This window comes from Canis lupus, chromosome 23 (genome assembly GCF_011100685.1).
Source record: "Canis lupus familiaris isolate Mischka breed German Shepherd chromosome 23, alternate assembly UU_Cfam_GSD_1.0, whole genome shotgun sequence".
Classification (NCBI taxonomy): Eukaryota; Metazoa; Chordata; class Mammalia; order Carnivora; family Canidae; genus Canis; species Canis lupus.
This window is the reverse complement of record NC_049244.1, coordinates 37842018-37860281: the sequence shown is the minus strand read 5'-3', so window position 1 is coordinate 37860281 and position 18264 is coordinate 37842018. Positions and strand designations below refer to the sequence as shown.

At 44.3% G+C, this 18264-nt stretch overlaps 1 protein-coding gene across 14 annotated transcripts in view; it reads right to left on the bottom strand.

The window, feature by feature from the left end:
* The window catches only part of ZBTB38 (zinc finger and BTB domain containing 38), a 133274-nt gene that overhangs the window by 17761 nt on the left and 97249 nt on the right, over positions 1–18264 (bottom strand). For 2 of the 14 annotated variants that reach the window (XR_005377088.1, XM_038571077.1), the window contains exon 3: positions 12018–12178. The exons of 9 other annotated variants lie outside the window; for them this stretch is intronic. The gene's annotated coding sequence lies outside the window, so the exon portion shown is untranslated. Of the gene's footprint in view, positions 1–1060; positions 1300–10324; positions 10346–12017; positions 12179–18264 lie in introns of those variants that run through there. 3 more of the 14 variants (XR_005377091.1, XR_005377092.1, XM_038571080.1) reach the window with 3 other exon arrangements.

Genomic DNA, 18264 nt, shown 5'->3' with positions numbered 1-18264 from the left:
ATTATTAAAGAAATTATTTAAAAATTATCTTTGCAATAAATGAAATCAGGCATAGGTTTAAAAGAACTAGGAACAAAGTGGATGAAAATGTGGTTAAATACAAAGCAAAAATCCCCAGGAGAGGGAGACACCAAGGGATGGAGAAACACAGATACACCCACAGTCACGCAGATACACATTCCAGAGCTACCTTTAATCTCCCAAGCTTAAAGTGGTTGCTAACCATCTCTGGAGTTCAGGCATGGCTGGAAAACCTGGGGGACCGACAGTGCCCCCCCCCCCCCCACACACACACACTGTACAGACTAAGGTGAAAACTGTTCCTTGATCTGCAGGACCGCCGCCTCTCTTCTGTTTGAACTATCTAGCACTGCTTGCAGTCCTGCCTTCCAAATCTCAAAGGTTAGCTTGGTCAGTGTTGTGTGTGCCCATACGATTCTATCCACTCATCTATTAAATTCCCCAGTAGATCCTGGAGACCGCGTTTAGGTACTGGTTCACTCATTCTGTGACTGAGCAACTCATTCCCTGTATTTCCAGCTTAGTTAAATCTTCCCTTTCCAATTAGTCCAGGCAATTTTACTGAAAGACACAGAGGTCAAAAAACTTAAAATGAGCATTTCCACATAAACTTTAACTCTCACAGTGCAAAAAAAAAAAAAAAAAAAAAAAAAAAAAAAAAAAACCTTGGAAAACCTCTAGGTTATTAATCAACAACATATCTATCATGTAGAACTTTATAGGGCTTGCTAATAAAATGTGGTGTGCTTTTATTAGTAAATCTTTAAGACCTGACAGAGAGTGAGGTAACACTATCCTGAGTAATAAAGCCACTCTCCAGGGTGAGACTGAGGCCCATTTTTCTATATCTTCAGATCAGAGGCAAAGGCCAAGAGCCCTCTTGCAGCAAGTTGGCCACTTAATTCCTAACGTACATAACAACAAAACTGAACCAAGAGGGCAACTTTTGCTTCTCTCAACTGCACGTCTTCTGCTATAAAAAGAAACTTAGAAATAAAACCCAACTAAAAAAAAGAACACATTGTATTAGGATACCGACCTGGAATCCTGCAAAAGTCAAAGGCCCAGTCCATTTTGGGGCAGTACGGGGCCCATATCGAAGTGGAAGCTACTGCCCGGGGCTGAGAGTCCCTGTAGAAAGTGTGCCGATGAAGGACACTGTTCAGTGATCCCGCTCCACCATCCCACACACATCTCTGCGGGGCACTTTCTCATAGTCATGGTGGGTGACGACGTCAGACCTCATGTGACAAGGTGTTAGAAACACACGCATCGGATCTCAAAAACAGATTACAAAACAGAAGCCTTTTATAGAGTATGGCTGTGTCTGGGAAAAGGAAAATCCTCTTGATTTCTAAATGTAGTTCAAAAAGGGTAGAGAAGAGCTGCATTTATCAGATTTTTAATGCACTTAAACTATTGGATTCAAGAAGGCATCATAAGGCAAGGCAAGTTTGCTCTTTCAACTGAAAATCAGGCCATTTGAAAGGCTGACATCAGAAAGCTGCCAGGGTGTATTCGACAGAGGGAGGTTGGCTTTAACAACCTTACTTGAATATATTACTTTGAAAGGTAAACATTTGGTCTCTAGACTTGTAGTTGCGTGCATATTGATTGTAAGAACGAGTATTATCAGATTCATGAGTGATGCAATGTGCTCAGTTAAATATTTCAGGCTGCTTGTTTGGAAAGATGAAAGGGGGGAAAGGTCCTTGGCTTCTCTCTTTCTTTTTCAAACACAACAGTATTTCAGGGTAGCCCGTGTACCTTGGGTTCATCTCAGGATCGAGCTTGCCCACATACCTGCTTGCTTAAGAAACCTGGCCAACAGGCTTCAAGTGTTTATCTTTGAAGCCCTCCAGTGCTGTATTCGTTTCTCATCTCAGCCAAGCTCACTGAGACTAAGAGTCCCTAATGTGGGAGGCATTTTTAATCTGAATGCTGTGGGGGCCAAGTTACCAAGATGACCAGCACAGGGCTCTTGTCCTCTGAAACTTTTCATTTTGGGGTGAGCTTATCATCAAGAGTTGGTTTCAAAAACCAAATACTTTTATTGTGAGCCTTTAAAAGGCCAACTGATTTAATGGCCCATGCTTCTCTCAGTTGACTGTTTTCTCTTGGGAAAGGCCAAGGGAAGAACTGTCAGATATTCTGGGTACTGAACAAGGCTGACCTTCCAGCTAATCACAAGGACGGGTCCACCAACTGCTGCTTTGGCATTACACTATATAAACCCACCTCCCCACGGCACCCTCCCTCTCCACCCCCTGCTCCCTTTGCACCCCAGCTTTCTGAGGACTACTTATGATAAGGAATCACAGTTTACACTGGTTCTTTCTGGATAGGCCAGGAATCGGGCAGGGAGAAATGAATGACACAACACACCCAGCATGAAGTGCAGTGCTTGGCACATTGTGGGGCTCAGGGAGTGTGGGCTGGAATCAGCTTGAGAACTGACCGTGTCCCGTTCAGCTGGTGGCTTTCAAGAGAACTGCTTATACAGTCCATGCTTCATATGATACATGGGACATTAACGATATCAAGTCAAGCCCTGCTGAAAACCCTTCAGTGGCTTTCCCTGAAGTCGGTGCAAAATCCAGACGCTTCACTGGCTTGTGAGGCCTGGTGTGGTCCCCAGGTCCTGTTCACTGTCTCTAGACTTGCCTGCTCCCTTCCATCCCACTCTGTGCTCACCACACAGGCCTCCCTATGCTTACTCTATCTGCCAAGTCTCTTCCGGCCCCGGGGCCTTGAAACACACGGATCCCAGTACTGCCTGTGGCTGGCTCACTCGCATGCTTCAGGCCCTGGTCAAATGTCATACTGGAGGGACCACCCTGTCCATCTATTTGATCCTGCTTTCACTTGCTCTCACAATGCCTGAAGTATGATAGTTTTCCTTCATACTACCCATCTCAACCTGTAGTCATCACATGTGTTTGCTTGGTCATTGTCCATACTCTGCCCACCAAAAGGGAAGCTCCAGGAGGGAAATGACCTTGTCCATCCTGTTCACTGCTACATCTACAGGACACAGCACATGACAGGCACTCAGGAAACAGTTGCTGAATGACTTAAGTGGGTTGTGCACAAAAAACACAAATGCTCACCCTGATTAAAAGAGCAACGCGTCCTTCTCCCCTGCATTCCTGATACCTTGAACGCTGCTCTGCTTTTTTCTTTGCCACAGTACCCATAACATTCCAACAGATTACACATTTTACCTCTTGCTTACTATCCATCTGCCTGCTAGAATTTAAGTGCCACAAGGGCAGTAATCTTTGATATTCTTCCCTGATGTATCTTAAGCACCTAGAATAGTGCCTGACACATAGTAGACCCTCAACATTCAATTACTAAATAGACAATCCATACTGTAAATAGATACGTTTCTAAATCAGTATTAGATATGGGTAGGCACCCTACATATTGCTATGACAATTTGTTTGAATTTGCCTAATCAATTTAGAATAAGTTTGCTTTTATCTGATGCATTTTAGGTTGTAAAGCACTTCACGTATTAATTCTTTCAATCCCCTCACCATCCTGTGTAGTAGGCATGTAAAATGGAGATATTACTATATACTCACAGGGTTAAGAGAATTAGAAGAGTCTGTGCGGGGTATATATAGAAGCTGATATTATTGGGTCCACAGTATCAAGTGGAAACTGAGCCCAGATAGTGCCTTGCTTACAGGGGAGCTGTAATTTCGGATGGCAGCACAGTGCTCAGCCCCCCACTCTCTGCTGTCTCACGGGCATGTGCACTCACAACAGGAGTGAAGACAGAGCAGGTGACCTGATCTACCCAGCGCAGAACTGTCCTGTGCCAAGTCCAGACGGTAGGCTCACTGTATAGGATCACCACTGAGAAGCCCGTGGCAGGAACAGACCCAGGCTGAGATTCAAGAGCTAGAGCTGCCGGGGGCAGCCAGCTGGGGTCACATGCCAAGAAGTAACCAAGAAACACTGCCTGTCATGAAGCAGAATGTGTCAGAGTGGGATCGGAGTTAAGGCAAGCAGACCCCTGGCCATGAGCAGCCATCACCAGGGCAAGCTGAGCATTGGTAGAGAATGGCCCTGGGCCTGGGCACTCAAGGCCAGCCGGGCAGACAGTGGAGGGACAGAGGCATCCTCTAAGTCAGTCCTAAGGTCTGCTCCATGGCCCAGAATTGGTTACACACCTGACACCAAGGCTTTTACACCCACAGGTTGCCAACTTAAAATTTCAGTATTTAAAAAGGTTGATCATGACCTGAGCTGAAGGCAGATGCCTGATTAAGCTACCCAAGCACCCCAAAAAAGGCTGACTTTTAAAAGTCTATTACCAATTCAATTCAGTCCATGCATTCAGAAGACAAAAGGAAATGCATAGCCAGGATTTGCTAATCTGAAGTGTGTGTAATAAGGAAAATGAGTTTTCATTTGCCTCCCCTCCCCCATGAGTACTTAGATTTGCCTTCTCAGCATAGGACTGGGGATGATGCAGGCTCAAAGATCAAGAAGCTCATGCTGGAGATCTGTCAGTCAGAGTATGGCATAAGAGCAGTGAGCATGAAGCCTCAGGGGAGCACCAGGGAAAGAGACTCTCCAGGGGAGGGCCAACTCTGGGTGTGCGCTTTCTCCATGACAAATGGAGAAAAGAGTCCCATAAACACGGAACTGAGACCTGGCCAGTGAAGCTCATTAACACCCTAAATCCAAATTCTAATATCTTCACCAAGGCTTATAAGTCCTCTGCGACTAAACCCCATTTCCTGCCACTCTACCCTGCCTCGGCAGCCTTCTTTCTATTTCTTGAATATGCCTAGGATCTTCCTACCTCCAGGCCTTTGCATGTGTTGCTTCTGCATCCTAGAACGCCCTCCTAGCCCAGATGGCAGCCTACTCTTATCTCCATCCAACAATCCTTTCCCCCTTAATTAGGTTCATCCATTACATATTCTTAGCATACTTTTCTTCTTTCATAGCACTCATTATGATTGTAATTAAGTATCAACAAATGTGTACCTTTACCACAAGAGTATCAGTTTTATAAGGACTAAGACTGTTCACCAGTATCCCCAGCTCCCAGCTCTGGACTTGTCACATGACAGGTGCTAATAAAGCTTTATTAAATGAACACAAAAACAAAAAGCAACCAAACACCAAGCCTTCTAAAGCCCACTACATTGGGCACTGAAACCAAGCTTTCTGGATCTAGCATTAAGGCAACACGAATTGCCCTATTTGTCACCTATGGTAAGGGATGAGTATGTTTGTTGAGCATAAAAAAGTCAAGAGGTTGTTCTGACATGCTACAAGGAAACACACACACGTAACCAGATCAACACTGCTAGCCTAAAGCCGGGCTAGATAGGACAAGCCAGGGCCATCTACTGCCCACAAAGCTGTCATTGCTCAAACAAGTTGAAACATTGAAACACGGCTTCAAAACACTGAAAAAGGACTTACTATTTCTGCTTTGGCTCAAGTGAAGGAAAAGAACAATACTTGAAGCTCTACTGATATGCCTTGATCTGTGAGAGACAATGCCCAAAATGGAGTCACCTATGCTAAGCCCCACGTCACCAAACTGAAACATAACTTAGTTTGGCTCTTCCTGAAATGGAATCTTAAACCAGTCAGTCAGGAATCAACTGATCAGCATTAAATAAGCAATCTGCCCAATGATACCCTGCTGTCCTATATAAGGAAAGCAGCCTTGCAATAACCAATCCATTTGCCTAGTGTAACTTCCTTCTTCTGCTCCCTGCTGCCTATAAAATCTCTTGTCTTACACAGCTCTTTGGTGCTCCTTTTTATCTGTTAGATTGGATGCTTCCCAATTCACAAATCACTGAATAAAGCCAATAAAGTCTTTAAAATGTACTCAGATGAATTTTGTTCTTAAATAGTTTAAACTCAAAGGATTTGGACTTTGCCCCTGAGTGCTTGGGTTAACTTGGAAACAAACTTTTAAAATAGCTTTAAAAAAAATAAAATTTCAAAGTAATAAACATGTGGGTGTAGTATAAAAAAGCTGCGCACATGCACTGGCCCATGACTTTGAACTATGCTATGAAGAAACAGCTCACTATTGTCTCCTGCTTGTGTCAGAGCCCCCCTGGGTAGCCTTCCCAAGGACTACTTTCATGTGACACTGACATCCCACCACAAATGCATCAATGTCCTCAGTAAGACTCGTTCATTTGTTAGGAGGAAATCCACCTTATATGTCAGCCATGTCCATGCATCCAGTATTGTTCTACATACTCTGCACACACCATCTCGATTAAGCTCATGGCAACCTGATTTTGCAAATGAGAAAACTGAGATGCAGAGAGGCTGTATGACTTGACTAGAATCATTTCACTAGTGGGCAGCATAGCTGGTGTTCAGATCCAAGCAGTGTGACTCAAAAACCAATTTCAGATTTATGAACAACAAGAAGAAGAACTCGGTTTTTCCACCTCTTTCTTGGTATCAAAGTCTCATATGCTCATGACGCCAGCCTACTTACTAGTGTGTGAGTCCTTGGCAAACTGTTGGCTGGACCTGAGCAGGGCTGCCACATGCAGGGGGACAGGTTATGCCGTGTGATATGCTGTGAGAAAAGGGAGGCTGAGAGCCAGCTTATGCTCTCCTTGGCCAGGCAGGTGCACTGGTGAGGGCTGTATCCTCCTGCCAGATGGAGGGGGCCTTTTCTTTAAAATGTACAAAGATGCCATATGGCCCACCAGGTGGCTCTGTGGCGAATACATTAGGGAAATTCGGAATTCTTCGTAACATTCTACTTTAAATTGGTTTTTCTAAAAAAAAAAAAAAAAGTAAACTTCAAAGTAATATATGGTGCTCATAAATATTATTATTTTAAAGATTTTAAGTTATTTTGATGTCCAACATGGGGCTCAAACTTACAACCCTGAGATCAAGAGTTGCATATTCTACCGACTGAGGCAGCCAGGTTCCCCAAAATTATTAATTTTTGATCCACTTCTATTTCAAGGTACTATTTATCAAATGCCTACCACTCACCAATTACTGAGTGCAACACAGGGGCTCCTATAGGAAATAGGTATTGAGGGGTTCCTGGGTGGCTCAGTAGGTTAGGCGTCTGCCTTCGGCTCAGGTCATGACTGCAGAGTGCTGGGATGGAGTCCTGCATCAGGCTCCCTGCTCAGCGGGGGACCTTGCTTCTCCCTCTGCTGCTCCCTCTGCTTGTGCTTTCTCTCAAATAAATAAATAAAATGAAAGAAAGAAAGAAAGACAGAAAGACAGAAAGACAGAAAGACAGAAAGACAGAAAGACAGAAAGACAGAAAGACAGAAAGACAGAAAGAAAGAAAGAAAGAAAGAAAGAAAGAAAGAAAGAAAGAAAGAAAAAAGAAGTGGGTTTTGAAAAGCCAAGCGGGTGCAGAGATTAAATAATGCTCCTGAATCAGGAGAACTGAGAGGCCCCAAAGCACTGTATTAGTCTGTTCACAAAACAGAGATCTACAGAAGGATAATTCAGGGTAAGACAGGCCACGTCCAGTCTAGGATAGTGGGCGAGAGCCTGAACTTTGGTGTCGGATGGCCCTAGCTCTGTCACGTTCTGGTTGTGACCTTTGGGCAAATTTCTTAAGCTCTTTGTACCTCAGCCTCTTCATCTGCAAAATGGAGCTAAAAATAGAATCTACCAGGGTTAACACACGGATTAAATGATAATATCTATAAGTTGCTTGGCATATGTCTGGCACAAAATCAAACTGACTAAATGTTGGCTTTTATTAATATTACTATTACCAAATAATAATTAGTTGCAAGTGTCAGTAGGAACAAATATTACAAGCCTTGGCCCCAGGCCCCAAATAGAGGGAATGTGAAATTCCTCAATGGCAGGGACAAATGTTTTAGTTCACTGTGTGCCCAAAGGTCCTCATCACTCCTCCCAGAAGGGTTTATCAGATGATCATTCTACCCTAATGCAGAGAGCAGTTACATCTGAGCCTTAGCTCCTATGTGGGCATTTAGTTACAAGTATTGTCTAAATTCTTTTCTTTTTTTAGTTGCATTGTCTGTTAGTTTTCTTCTTAACAGGTGGAAAAAAAGTATTAAAAATTCAAATAAAAATCATTCAACTTAGCTATTTATTAGCGATTCTGGTAAAAGGCTTTTTATAGGAAGGAGACTAAAATAATGTTTAAGACATATACTTAAATCATCTATAAATTTCCATAATGTTTTCTTGTCCTTTTATGTCAGATCACTCAAATTATGCTATGTAAGGCAAAGCTAGCGTACCTCAGTTTATTGGGTTACCTGTTTTAGATAGCAACATTCTTTCACATTCATAAAGCCTCCCTTGGGGTGCCTGGGTGGTTCAGTCAGTTAGGTGTCCAACTCTTGGTTTCGGCTCAGGTCAGAATCTCAGGGCTGTGAGATCGAGCCCTGAGTTGGGCTCCACACTGGGCATGGAGCCTGCTTAAGATTGTCCCTCTCCTCTCTCTGTCCCTTGTCCCCTTCTCTAAAACAAAACAAAAAAAAAAAACAAAGCCTTCCCTATGTTCTGCTTCTTTACCTTTTCTGTAGACAGACGCCTGGCAGACCACGTTTGCTCCTTTCCCCTCATACCACGGGACTTTTAGAGGGCGAACATCTTGGGACCTCCTCCTTACCTCAAACTAAGAATCTAGTAACATGTCCGTTTGTTATGTAGGATTTATTTTAGAGAACACTTTGGTTTATTGATTTTACAATTTTTTAAGTTTATGTGCAAGTGTAATGGATTGATTAGATTTATTCAGCAAAAAAAAAAAAAAAAGTGGGCTCGGTTTGGGGTTTAACATGTTTATGTTCTTATTTGGGATTTTGGTTCAGGCTTCTACTGAAGTCCTAGAGGGAAATTTTTGACAACTGTCAGATGTAGTCAATAGTTTCAAGCTCTCCTTCTCTTGTACATTGAGTCGTCCTGTCTGTACAGTTAAATCTTTAGACTCAGAGGATCAAACAGTGCCTCTGCTTACACACTCTTGGGTTTAAACTCCAGTTCTGCCACTTACTAGCTGTATGAACTAGGATAAGTTAATTAGCACCTCCAGACAGGTTTTGTTTTTTTCTTTTTTTCTTTTTATTTTTTGTTTCCTTTTTTTTAAGGTTTATTTACCTATTTGAGAAAGAGAGAGTGCAAGCAAGCACGCAGGAGAGTGAGCAGGAGTGGCAGGGAGGGGCAGAGGAAGAGGGGGAGAGAATCCTCAAGTAGATCCTCTGCTGAGCACAGAGCCCTACAAGGGGCTCAATCCCAGGACCCCAAGATCATGACCTAAGCTGAAATCAAGTGTTGGGCGCTTAACCAACTGAGCTCCAACCGCTTAACCAACCAACCCAGGCACTCCCAAACCTGTTGTTGTTGTTGGTTTTTTTTTTAATCTACAAAATGGATATAACCCAGTTCTTTATAAGATTAGATGAGACAACATAGATATCTCATATTCTATTGCTCTTTTCACCCTAATTTTCTGTAAAAACTCCAGAAAACAATACCTACAACTCATTTCCTTTTGCCCATCTCATTTTGATAATAGCAACCAATTTAATACTTGTTGGTTGAAAGGTTACTGGAATCAGGGGCCGTTTTGTAAGCAGGGGTTTCTCTGAAGCTGAATGGAAAGATGGGTGGCCTGGAGAGTCTCAGGCTTCCAGGGTTTCTGGCAAGCCGAAGCAAGACTACTCCTGACAGGCTGGGCAGCTGGAAGCCAGGCTGACCCCAAAAGAAAAGAAGTTAGCTAAAAAATACTCATGGAAGTGCAAAAACAAATATTTAGCAAAATAAGGGACTGCGGGTAACCCAGTAAGGGTTCCTATATTAAGTCTTGCGAGAATATGCTGGCGTAGGTGCAGTGATGCAACTAAAAGAACAAACGTTTACTTTGAAGGAATGAGTACATGAATCATGATATTAATATTAAGATACATAAAAGCCAAATACAAAATTAGTGACTGCTGGTTTTTTTTTTTGGGGGGGGGGTCCTACAAGCCCATTAAAGATATCACACACACCCCAACCCTACTGTGAAGAATAAGCAGAGAAGAGATCAGTGGCTTCTTTGGGTCTACACATTGCTCCTTCCATTTTGGGTAAAGGCGATGAGCAAGACTGCCTCAGACCATCCTCCTAGCCGCAGATTAGATTATTACTACTCAGTCTCTTCACACACAGAAATGGCCAAAACATCCAAGTGGCCAGCCTCACCAGTGTTAGTAGACAAGAGTTAGGGAAGGCAACACATTTTACAACCTGAGTGCTCTGTTCTCTTCACCCCTTCATTCTGTTCCATCCTCACTTCACTGGGAAGGAAGGGGGCCTTTAAACACAATAAAGAAGTTATGTCCTGAGTGGCAATCAATACTAGCAAGAAGGAGAGGAGGTGGGGCTGGATGCAGGATATAGGGAACAGGGCCACGGAGGGAGGAGCTTGGGCTCCCTCTCCAGGAGGCCTCTGCACTGATACCCTTCCAGGTAGACACACAACTCCTGGGAAGGTCTGGCTGCTGTGTCCCTGGATCTGCCCATCCTGCTCTTCCAGGTGTCGGGCTTAACAACAGGGTTGGGTCATCAAAGTAAATTCCCTAAGGCAGTTCCTAGCTCCAAGATTAGGCAGCCCCTTTAAAAAATGTGATCCCTTAAACAGAGCTTTGCTTCTGCAGCTGCTTTTTCAGGGTCGTTTTGAGGTTCTTTTCCATTTGATGACCACAGCCCATCCCCAGTCCAGGGAGCTGCATCCACAAGATGGTGCTGAGTCCACACACAGAAATGCTCGTGTCGGGGTAGCTGGTAATCCAATGCCCCAAATCTTTCTCAAAACGGGCAGAAGAGCAGCTACTGCTCCAAAATAAATGGACACTGAGTGTTCTAGGTAACAAAAAGCAAAGAACCTGCTTCTTAGTGGACGTTGCACTCTTACTCATTCTTAATTTGCCACGAATGGCTTCTAGAGATTCTTCAGATTGGGGTGGGAGGTGGAGGGGGTGAGGGGATGGTGAGGGCTCCACCCAGCACAGCCATTTCCTCCTCAGAGGAGCAGTCCTCACCGGGAACAAAGAAGGAGTCCTCAATTGTAGCCTCTGCCCGGATGACAGCCCTTTGAAGGCTTACTCTGCATGGCCCTCTCCCTGGGCTAAACATCTTAAATTCCTTCTGGTATTCCACTGCAAAGGGTTTTGTAGACCAAAGCAGCATCAGATTTGGTCCTCTCATTTTGGATGTGAGAAGATTGAGGGATGGAGAAGTCAAATGACTTGCCTAAGAGCTCATGGTCTGATCAAAACTGGTTGCTTAGGCACCTGGGTGGCTCAATGGTTGAGCGTCTGCCTTCGGCTCAGGTCCTATTCCCTGGGTCCTGGGATCAAGTCCTGCATCGGGCTCCTACATGGAGCCTGCTTCTCCCTCTGCCTATGTCTCTGCCTCTCTCTCTCTCTCTGTCTCTCATGAATAAATCAATCTTTAAAACAAAAGAAAACTGGCTGCTAGACTTCTGGTCCCACATGCTTCACTGTACCAGGCTCAACAGGCAGATGCTGGGACCTGCTTACTAACAGCATGACCACAGAAGGACTTGACCTCCCTAAGTCTCAATCTCCTCATTTATAAAATGGAGTGAATGCTACGCACCTCACAGAGTGTGGGAAGATTAAATCAGAGTATCTGAGGACTTGCAAGTGCAAATAGTAAGCAAACAGCGCTTGGTAATTTATTTTATTTAGGATATACAGGTGTTTTTTCTTTTTTGGGGGGCATGGAGTTCTCTTTTCTTCCCCTGTTTTCTTCTTCCTCCTTGGCTTCCAAACTTCCAAGCCTGAATTTTTTTAGCTCAAAAATTCCCTCATTTATTCTGATGAAATTGAATCACGTTCATTTTGTTCCTCATCTCCAGTGTGCTGGGATATTTTTAGAACGTCAATTCTGTCTCATATTAGATCTACTGGATTTTTTTTTTTAAAAAACATGTCACACAGATTCACACTCTGGAAACTTACAGGTTAAGTTCAGAAGGGCGATGTCTCTGACAGAAAGGCAGGGCTGTTTCCTATGCCCACCTCCAGACAGTGGCAGAATGTGGTCATTCTTCTCACACATGCACACCCTTCACCCGAACAGATCGTATTTCGAGATCAGGACTTGGAAAATATTTTTCAATCTATCAGAATAAAAAAGATAAAGGCTTGGTTTCATTTCTGAGGAAGAAGGAGGTTGAATCCACACGATGAGGAAGTGACCCTGTGAAGAACAGCTCTGGCTGTGTTACCGGATTAATAGGTTAAGAACCAAGACCCTGAGACCTCAGGGAAGTGAGCTCTTACGTGGAGATTCAGAAAACTTCTGAGCTGCAGCAAAGAAAACTTTTACTTGAAAGAACAAGAGGTCAAACTCTGTGGACCTGACCTGTGGTCCCTAGGCTAGCCCCTGCTTAGAGGTGAACCGGCGTAAAACCCTGTCCAGTTACATTCTCTCAGCTCTGTTGTTTCGTTAAGCACAACAGGACTCTAATTTTCTAACCACTTGTCTCCATTCTCACATCCTCCCCAACTGGCTCATGCCATGCGTTTTTCTGGGGCTCATAGCCCAGCATCCTCATACCCTGCCCATCCCCCCCAGGAAATCAGACAACCTGTAACTGTTTCAGTGCCCATATCCACTGACCCCGCAGAACATCACCCTTCCCCATCCCAACACTTCCCAAAGGCCAACCTTCTGGACCCAAACAAAGGACAAGGACAAGGATGCTCAGCCTCAATCCCATTTAGTCCTATACCATTTCCAAATCACATTCGTACATACCATTTCATTTTCTTTTCTCACAACACCCCTGTTGGCTGTGAAATAATATTTTCATTTCAGAGACGAAGACCCTGAGGCTCAAAAAAATTAAGCCAAAATCCTAACATCATATATTGTGTAATTGGCACAGCTGGGTTTTCAACCCTGATCTTGTGACTCTGGGTCACACACTCCTTCTAGCACGCTGAACAGGAAGACTGTATTTATGTGATCCCAAATGTTAATAAATAGAAATCACCATCTCATCTTTTGAGTGCTGTTTAATGGCTTTGTTTGTTTTATGTCAAATTTGGTGCCAAATGTGAACATGTCACTCAAAAGACTACTCACCAAGAGCTATTTTGATCAACAGAACCAGTTTTTCCTGACCAGCCTATATGCTATTAATACAGCTGACCAGGTTATCATCCATGCATTCCACTTTGTGTTCTCTGCCATCTTGCTTTACCTGATGGCAAGCATTTTGTTTAGTTCACTCTGTAAAATGGGAATGATGCCTGAGATGATTATTGAGTTAGTTAAATGAAACAATAACTATGGAGACTGCAGCTAGCAAACATTCAATTAATGGCATTACACACAACTACTGCTACTTCTACAGCTTCATTACATTCATTAAAACCAAGCAGAGTTTTAAGTGTCTGATGAGATATAAGGTAGCACAGGTGCAATAATTTAGGAAGCAAAAACACTATTTCATCCCCTTGGCTTTGTTTACTCCTTTATTTCTTCCCTCATTCAGCCACTTTTTGGATGCCATAGTCTAATGGAAGAGACAGACATGCGGACAAACAGCTCCTCTGTGATAATCAAAGCGCACTAGCAAGTGGGCCTAGGACTCTGGAGCACGCAGCCTTAAACTGAGTTTGGGGAAGAAGAGTCAAGGAGAGAGAGATGGAACTAAGTCTTGAAAGACAGAGAGCATTTCTTGGAATCCCAGAGAGAAAGGGGCATTCTATTCCAGGCAGAGGTCTAAGCAAAGGCAAGCGGGCGTGAGATAGAATGACACATTTAGGGAATGGCAAGAGGTGGGTATGGCTGCCGCACAGGGTGTGGGTAGGGTCTGATGGAGATGGAGAGGGAGAGATTAGCAGGGATATAGTTGAGGAGTTTGGGATACTATCAAGACTTTGGATTTTATCATCTAGTCTAGAAGTTCTCAACCCTAAACTGCATCACCTATGGGAACTGAATAAAGAACCAACACTAGGCTCCAACTGGAGATTCTGTTTTGTTTGGTCTTGGGTGAATACTAGGTATTGCAATTAAAAAAAAAAAATCTCCAGATGATTCTAATGAGCAGCCTGGACGATAGTGAGTCATTTAAAAGATTTTCAGCGGGAATCATCTGGCAAATTTGTAGACAAATCTTTCTGGGAACCATTTGGTGAGAAGGATGTCTGGAGGGAGTCTGAAAAGAAGACAAGGAGAAGGTGGTGGGGAATGAACAGGGGAGAAAGACCTGAAAGCCATTTGGATGAAAGAATCAACTCACTGGAATTCAGAGGAGAGAGAGAGGGGAAGAATGAAGGTTAATACCCAGTTTCATTACCTCAGTGTGCCATTGGCAGGTAGGGAACCAGATCAAAGAGCTGGTTTAGGAGGACGATAATGAAGTCTGTGCTCCCTGAGGAGCCTGTGGGAGATGCAAGTGGTGCTCTCAATCAAGAGGCATCCAAAAGAGATTTTATTGCTGAAAGGAAGCTGGGCTGAAGAATTAGATGTGCACTGCATTGACACACAGGATGTGGTCGCAATCATGAGCAGGGATATTGGCCAAGGAAGGTAAAGTGGATGAACAGAAGGAACTTGAGGAATACCACTACCAAAGGGGTAACAGATGTATCAGAACCACCTGAAGGCCCTTATTAAAACTTTAGTTTCAGGGCACCTGGCTGGCTCAGTCGTTTAACTGCCTTCAGCTCGGGTCATGATCCCAAAGTCCTGGGATCGGGAAGAATAGGGTCCCCAAGTCACCTGTCCCCACCAACTTACCTGGATAACTTTCAAATCATCCTGAAATCCTACGAATTCAGCCTGAGATTTAAAGAGAGAACAGCTGGAATGCTACAAAGAGAAGAGTTCGCACTTCTAACAAGGTAGGAAGACTGAAGTCCTGGGATCAAGTACTGCATCGGGCCCCCTTGCTCAATGGGGAGTCTGCTTCTCCCTCTCCCTCTGCCCCTCCTTCTGCTTATGCTTTCTCTCTAGTGCTCGCTCTCATGAAAGTGAGCTCTCATGTAAAAACAAAACAAAACAAAACAACACTTTAGTTTCTTGGTGCCAGAGACCCACAGATTCAGAAAGGTCAGGGGTCAAGCCCCAGAAACTGATTTTTAACAAGCTCAGAGGCATTTCTGAATCAAGACAAGGACTGGACACTGTATCAGCTTCCTAATCATGCTGTAACAAGTTACACAACCTTGGTGACTTACAACAACAGAAACTCATCCTCTCATATTTCTGGAGGCTGGAAGTTCGAAATCAAGGCGTCATAGGTCTGTGCTCTCTACAAAGACTCGGGAGAACAATCCTTCCTTGCCTTTTCCAGCTTCTGGTTGTTCTGGGCAGTCTCTGGTTTGTGGTTTTGTCACTCTGATCTCTACCTACGTCTTCACATGGCCTTCTCCTCCTGTGTTGCTCCTCCCTGTGTTTCTCATAAGGCCAGTTGTCTTTGGATTTAGGGCCAGCCCACAATCCAGGATGAACTCATCTCAAGATCTTTAACTAACTTACATCTGCAAAGACCCTTTCTCCAAATAAGGTCATGTTCACAGCACCGGGATCTGAACATATCTTTTTGGGGCCACCATCCAACCTACTAAACACCATGGCATCAACTCCTCTGGATAAATGAGAGAGGGAACTGAGATCCAGAACGCCAAGCAAAATTCCCTGCCAGTGGCAGGAAGAGGAGGAAGCAAAGAGGAAGAGAGAGAGCTGTTTCAGGAACTAAGATCTGTAGCTGCACTTCCAAATCTTATGCTGCCTGAGGGACCCCAGGCTGCCAAGTGTACAGGACATGAGGAAAAAAAATCATCACAATCATAAATTAACAAAATGCTAGACTATGTTACCCTCAAAACACAGATGAAAGCCATGAAAGGCTGAAAAGGCTTGTCATTAATTCACTTCTATAGGTAGGGTTTCGTCTCTATGATGCTGTGGCCATTTTGTCCTCACCACCCCAGTAGCTTCCGGTCCAGACAAGTCACCGAGGCAGCATGGGATAAGTTATTTCCATATTTCAGAATGTTTTCTTAGGAGCAGGCAAAAGTCTCAGTCACCAACATTACAGAATATTAAGAAGGTTACACCTTCATTCTCATACCTACCGGGGTCCTCAAGTCCTCACCAAGAGTGCATCACTCATTTTTACTCTGCTACATGTCCCACATTAAAATGATTTGTGTCAGTTCCTTGACACACAAAGGTTTTCTGGCCTCGTAACACAGGAATTTCCCTCCTTGGCAACATGGTTTGCATGGCCATAAGGGCCATGGGGGGTGGGGAGGGTGGAAAGGAACCAGGTGCAGGAACCAGGTGCTGTGTTCAGGTTAAAGTCACAGGCAGGGGACACAAGCCTTCAGAATCAGATTCCTAACATGGTCAAAACCACCCCATCATACATCCCTATGGTATTATGTAAAAGGCACATCTCCCAGCCCCTGCCCCAGAGACCTGTCCCAAAGCATCTCCAAGCTGGCAAGCCCATAAGGACGGGTCTCCATGCAAGTCTGTCTCTCTGCTCCCCACACATTAACGTGCACCTGTCAGAGGGGCATCTTGTTAAGGCACTTTCCAACACGGTGGGTCACTGCTATGTGGCCCGTGTTCATTTACATCAGGGTGGAGACAGCTGAGGTACACAGTTGAGTTGATGGCTTAAGGAAACCAAGTTCCCTGACCTGCTAGTGCAATCATAAACATTATGATGGTGATGGTGATGACGCCAACTACAAGAGCTAATATTTACTGAGCACTTTCTACATGTGAGATCCTGTGCTAAGTGCTGTATAGACGTAACAAGTCAGCACCAAGAGTACAAGGGAATACAGGAGTAGCTAAAAGAGATTTAGAAAAAAAAAAAAAAAAGGCAAGGCATTATAAACTCCAGGATGTGCGGAAGGTCATTCAAGTGTCAATGGAGATAGGGGCCAGTTCTCACACTGTCCTCGTCTGGGACTAGTTAGGAAGTGGCTAACTGCTTGATATTTCAGAAAGCATCTTTGGGCCGAGCCAGTCAAAACGGGAGACTAGGTATATCACGAAATGCCTGCTGCCCTTCACAGTCACCCCAGGGCCTGGCGCCAGCCACCCCTGCAGTCTTGGCTCTATTCCGCTGCCTTGGGAGTAATGTGCCTGAACAGGGAGTGGCTTCCTTTGGTGGGTTCGTCGTGTTCTATCTGTCGTGTACTATTGGGCAGGCCGAGCACTGGGCAGCTTAATCGAGGCCGTGACGTCTCCTGCCTCTCCAGATGTCCTCCAGATATCCTTGGATGTACACGCTTGTGTTCTGCTGCTGATCCCACTGACAAATTGCTTTGCTTGTATGACACGAACACAGTTTATCTCCAAAGTGGCTCCCTTATTTGCTGTGACACAGAGAAGGTTCAGTGGCCATGACTTTTCCTTGGGATGGGTCTTGGAGAACCTCAAGCCCAGCGCTCTGCAGGAAAGGCCTGGGCAGGCCGCCACGGAGGAAATGCAGACTGGTGGGCTGAGTCTGATGGGATGGCTCTCTAACTGGCATGCAGGCAGTCCAGAGGCTGGATTCAGCCCGCAGATGTGTTTCATCTGGCCCTACAGTATTTTTTAAAAATTTCATGCCTCCGGTTTGCCACCACTTTACGATTCCATCTTCTTGTACCCAGCCTGCACTGAACATTCATATTACCTTCCTGGTCTGTATGTATCTGAACTTTAGACCCTGATCTACAATAACGTAAGTATAAACCACTTAGAAGTTTTATCCTGCCTACAACGTTTCAGTCTCTGTACCGTGATTCACTGTCCTAAACTTTGGTGATTCACTGTCCTCTAAAATTTATGTGGTCAAGTATCCGTATTCCAGCTTCCATAACTACTAAAGTATTCCATCTTAATGAAGGACAGGTGGTGAGAAGCTGTGACACAGAATATATGTGCATCATAGAATATATTCTTCAGGATCCCTCCTGTTCATGTTTGTTCATTAAGAAAATTTCTTAATATATGAATCCTAGAGGGCAGAGTGGCAGATAGTAAACTCTTCGCTTTGCTCCAAAAGTCACTTTAACCATAAGGTTAGCTTGAGCTCCACAAAATCAGATTGACACTCCTGGAAGCACCTGGCTTTCCTTCTCAAACGGGGCTCCGTACTCCTCATTAGCAGATGATGTGGTGAGGGGAGCAATAACTGCTGAGAATGCACAGGCATTTACCAGTAGCTCCTTACTGGGTCAG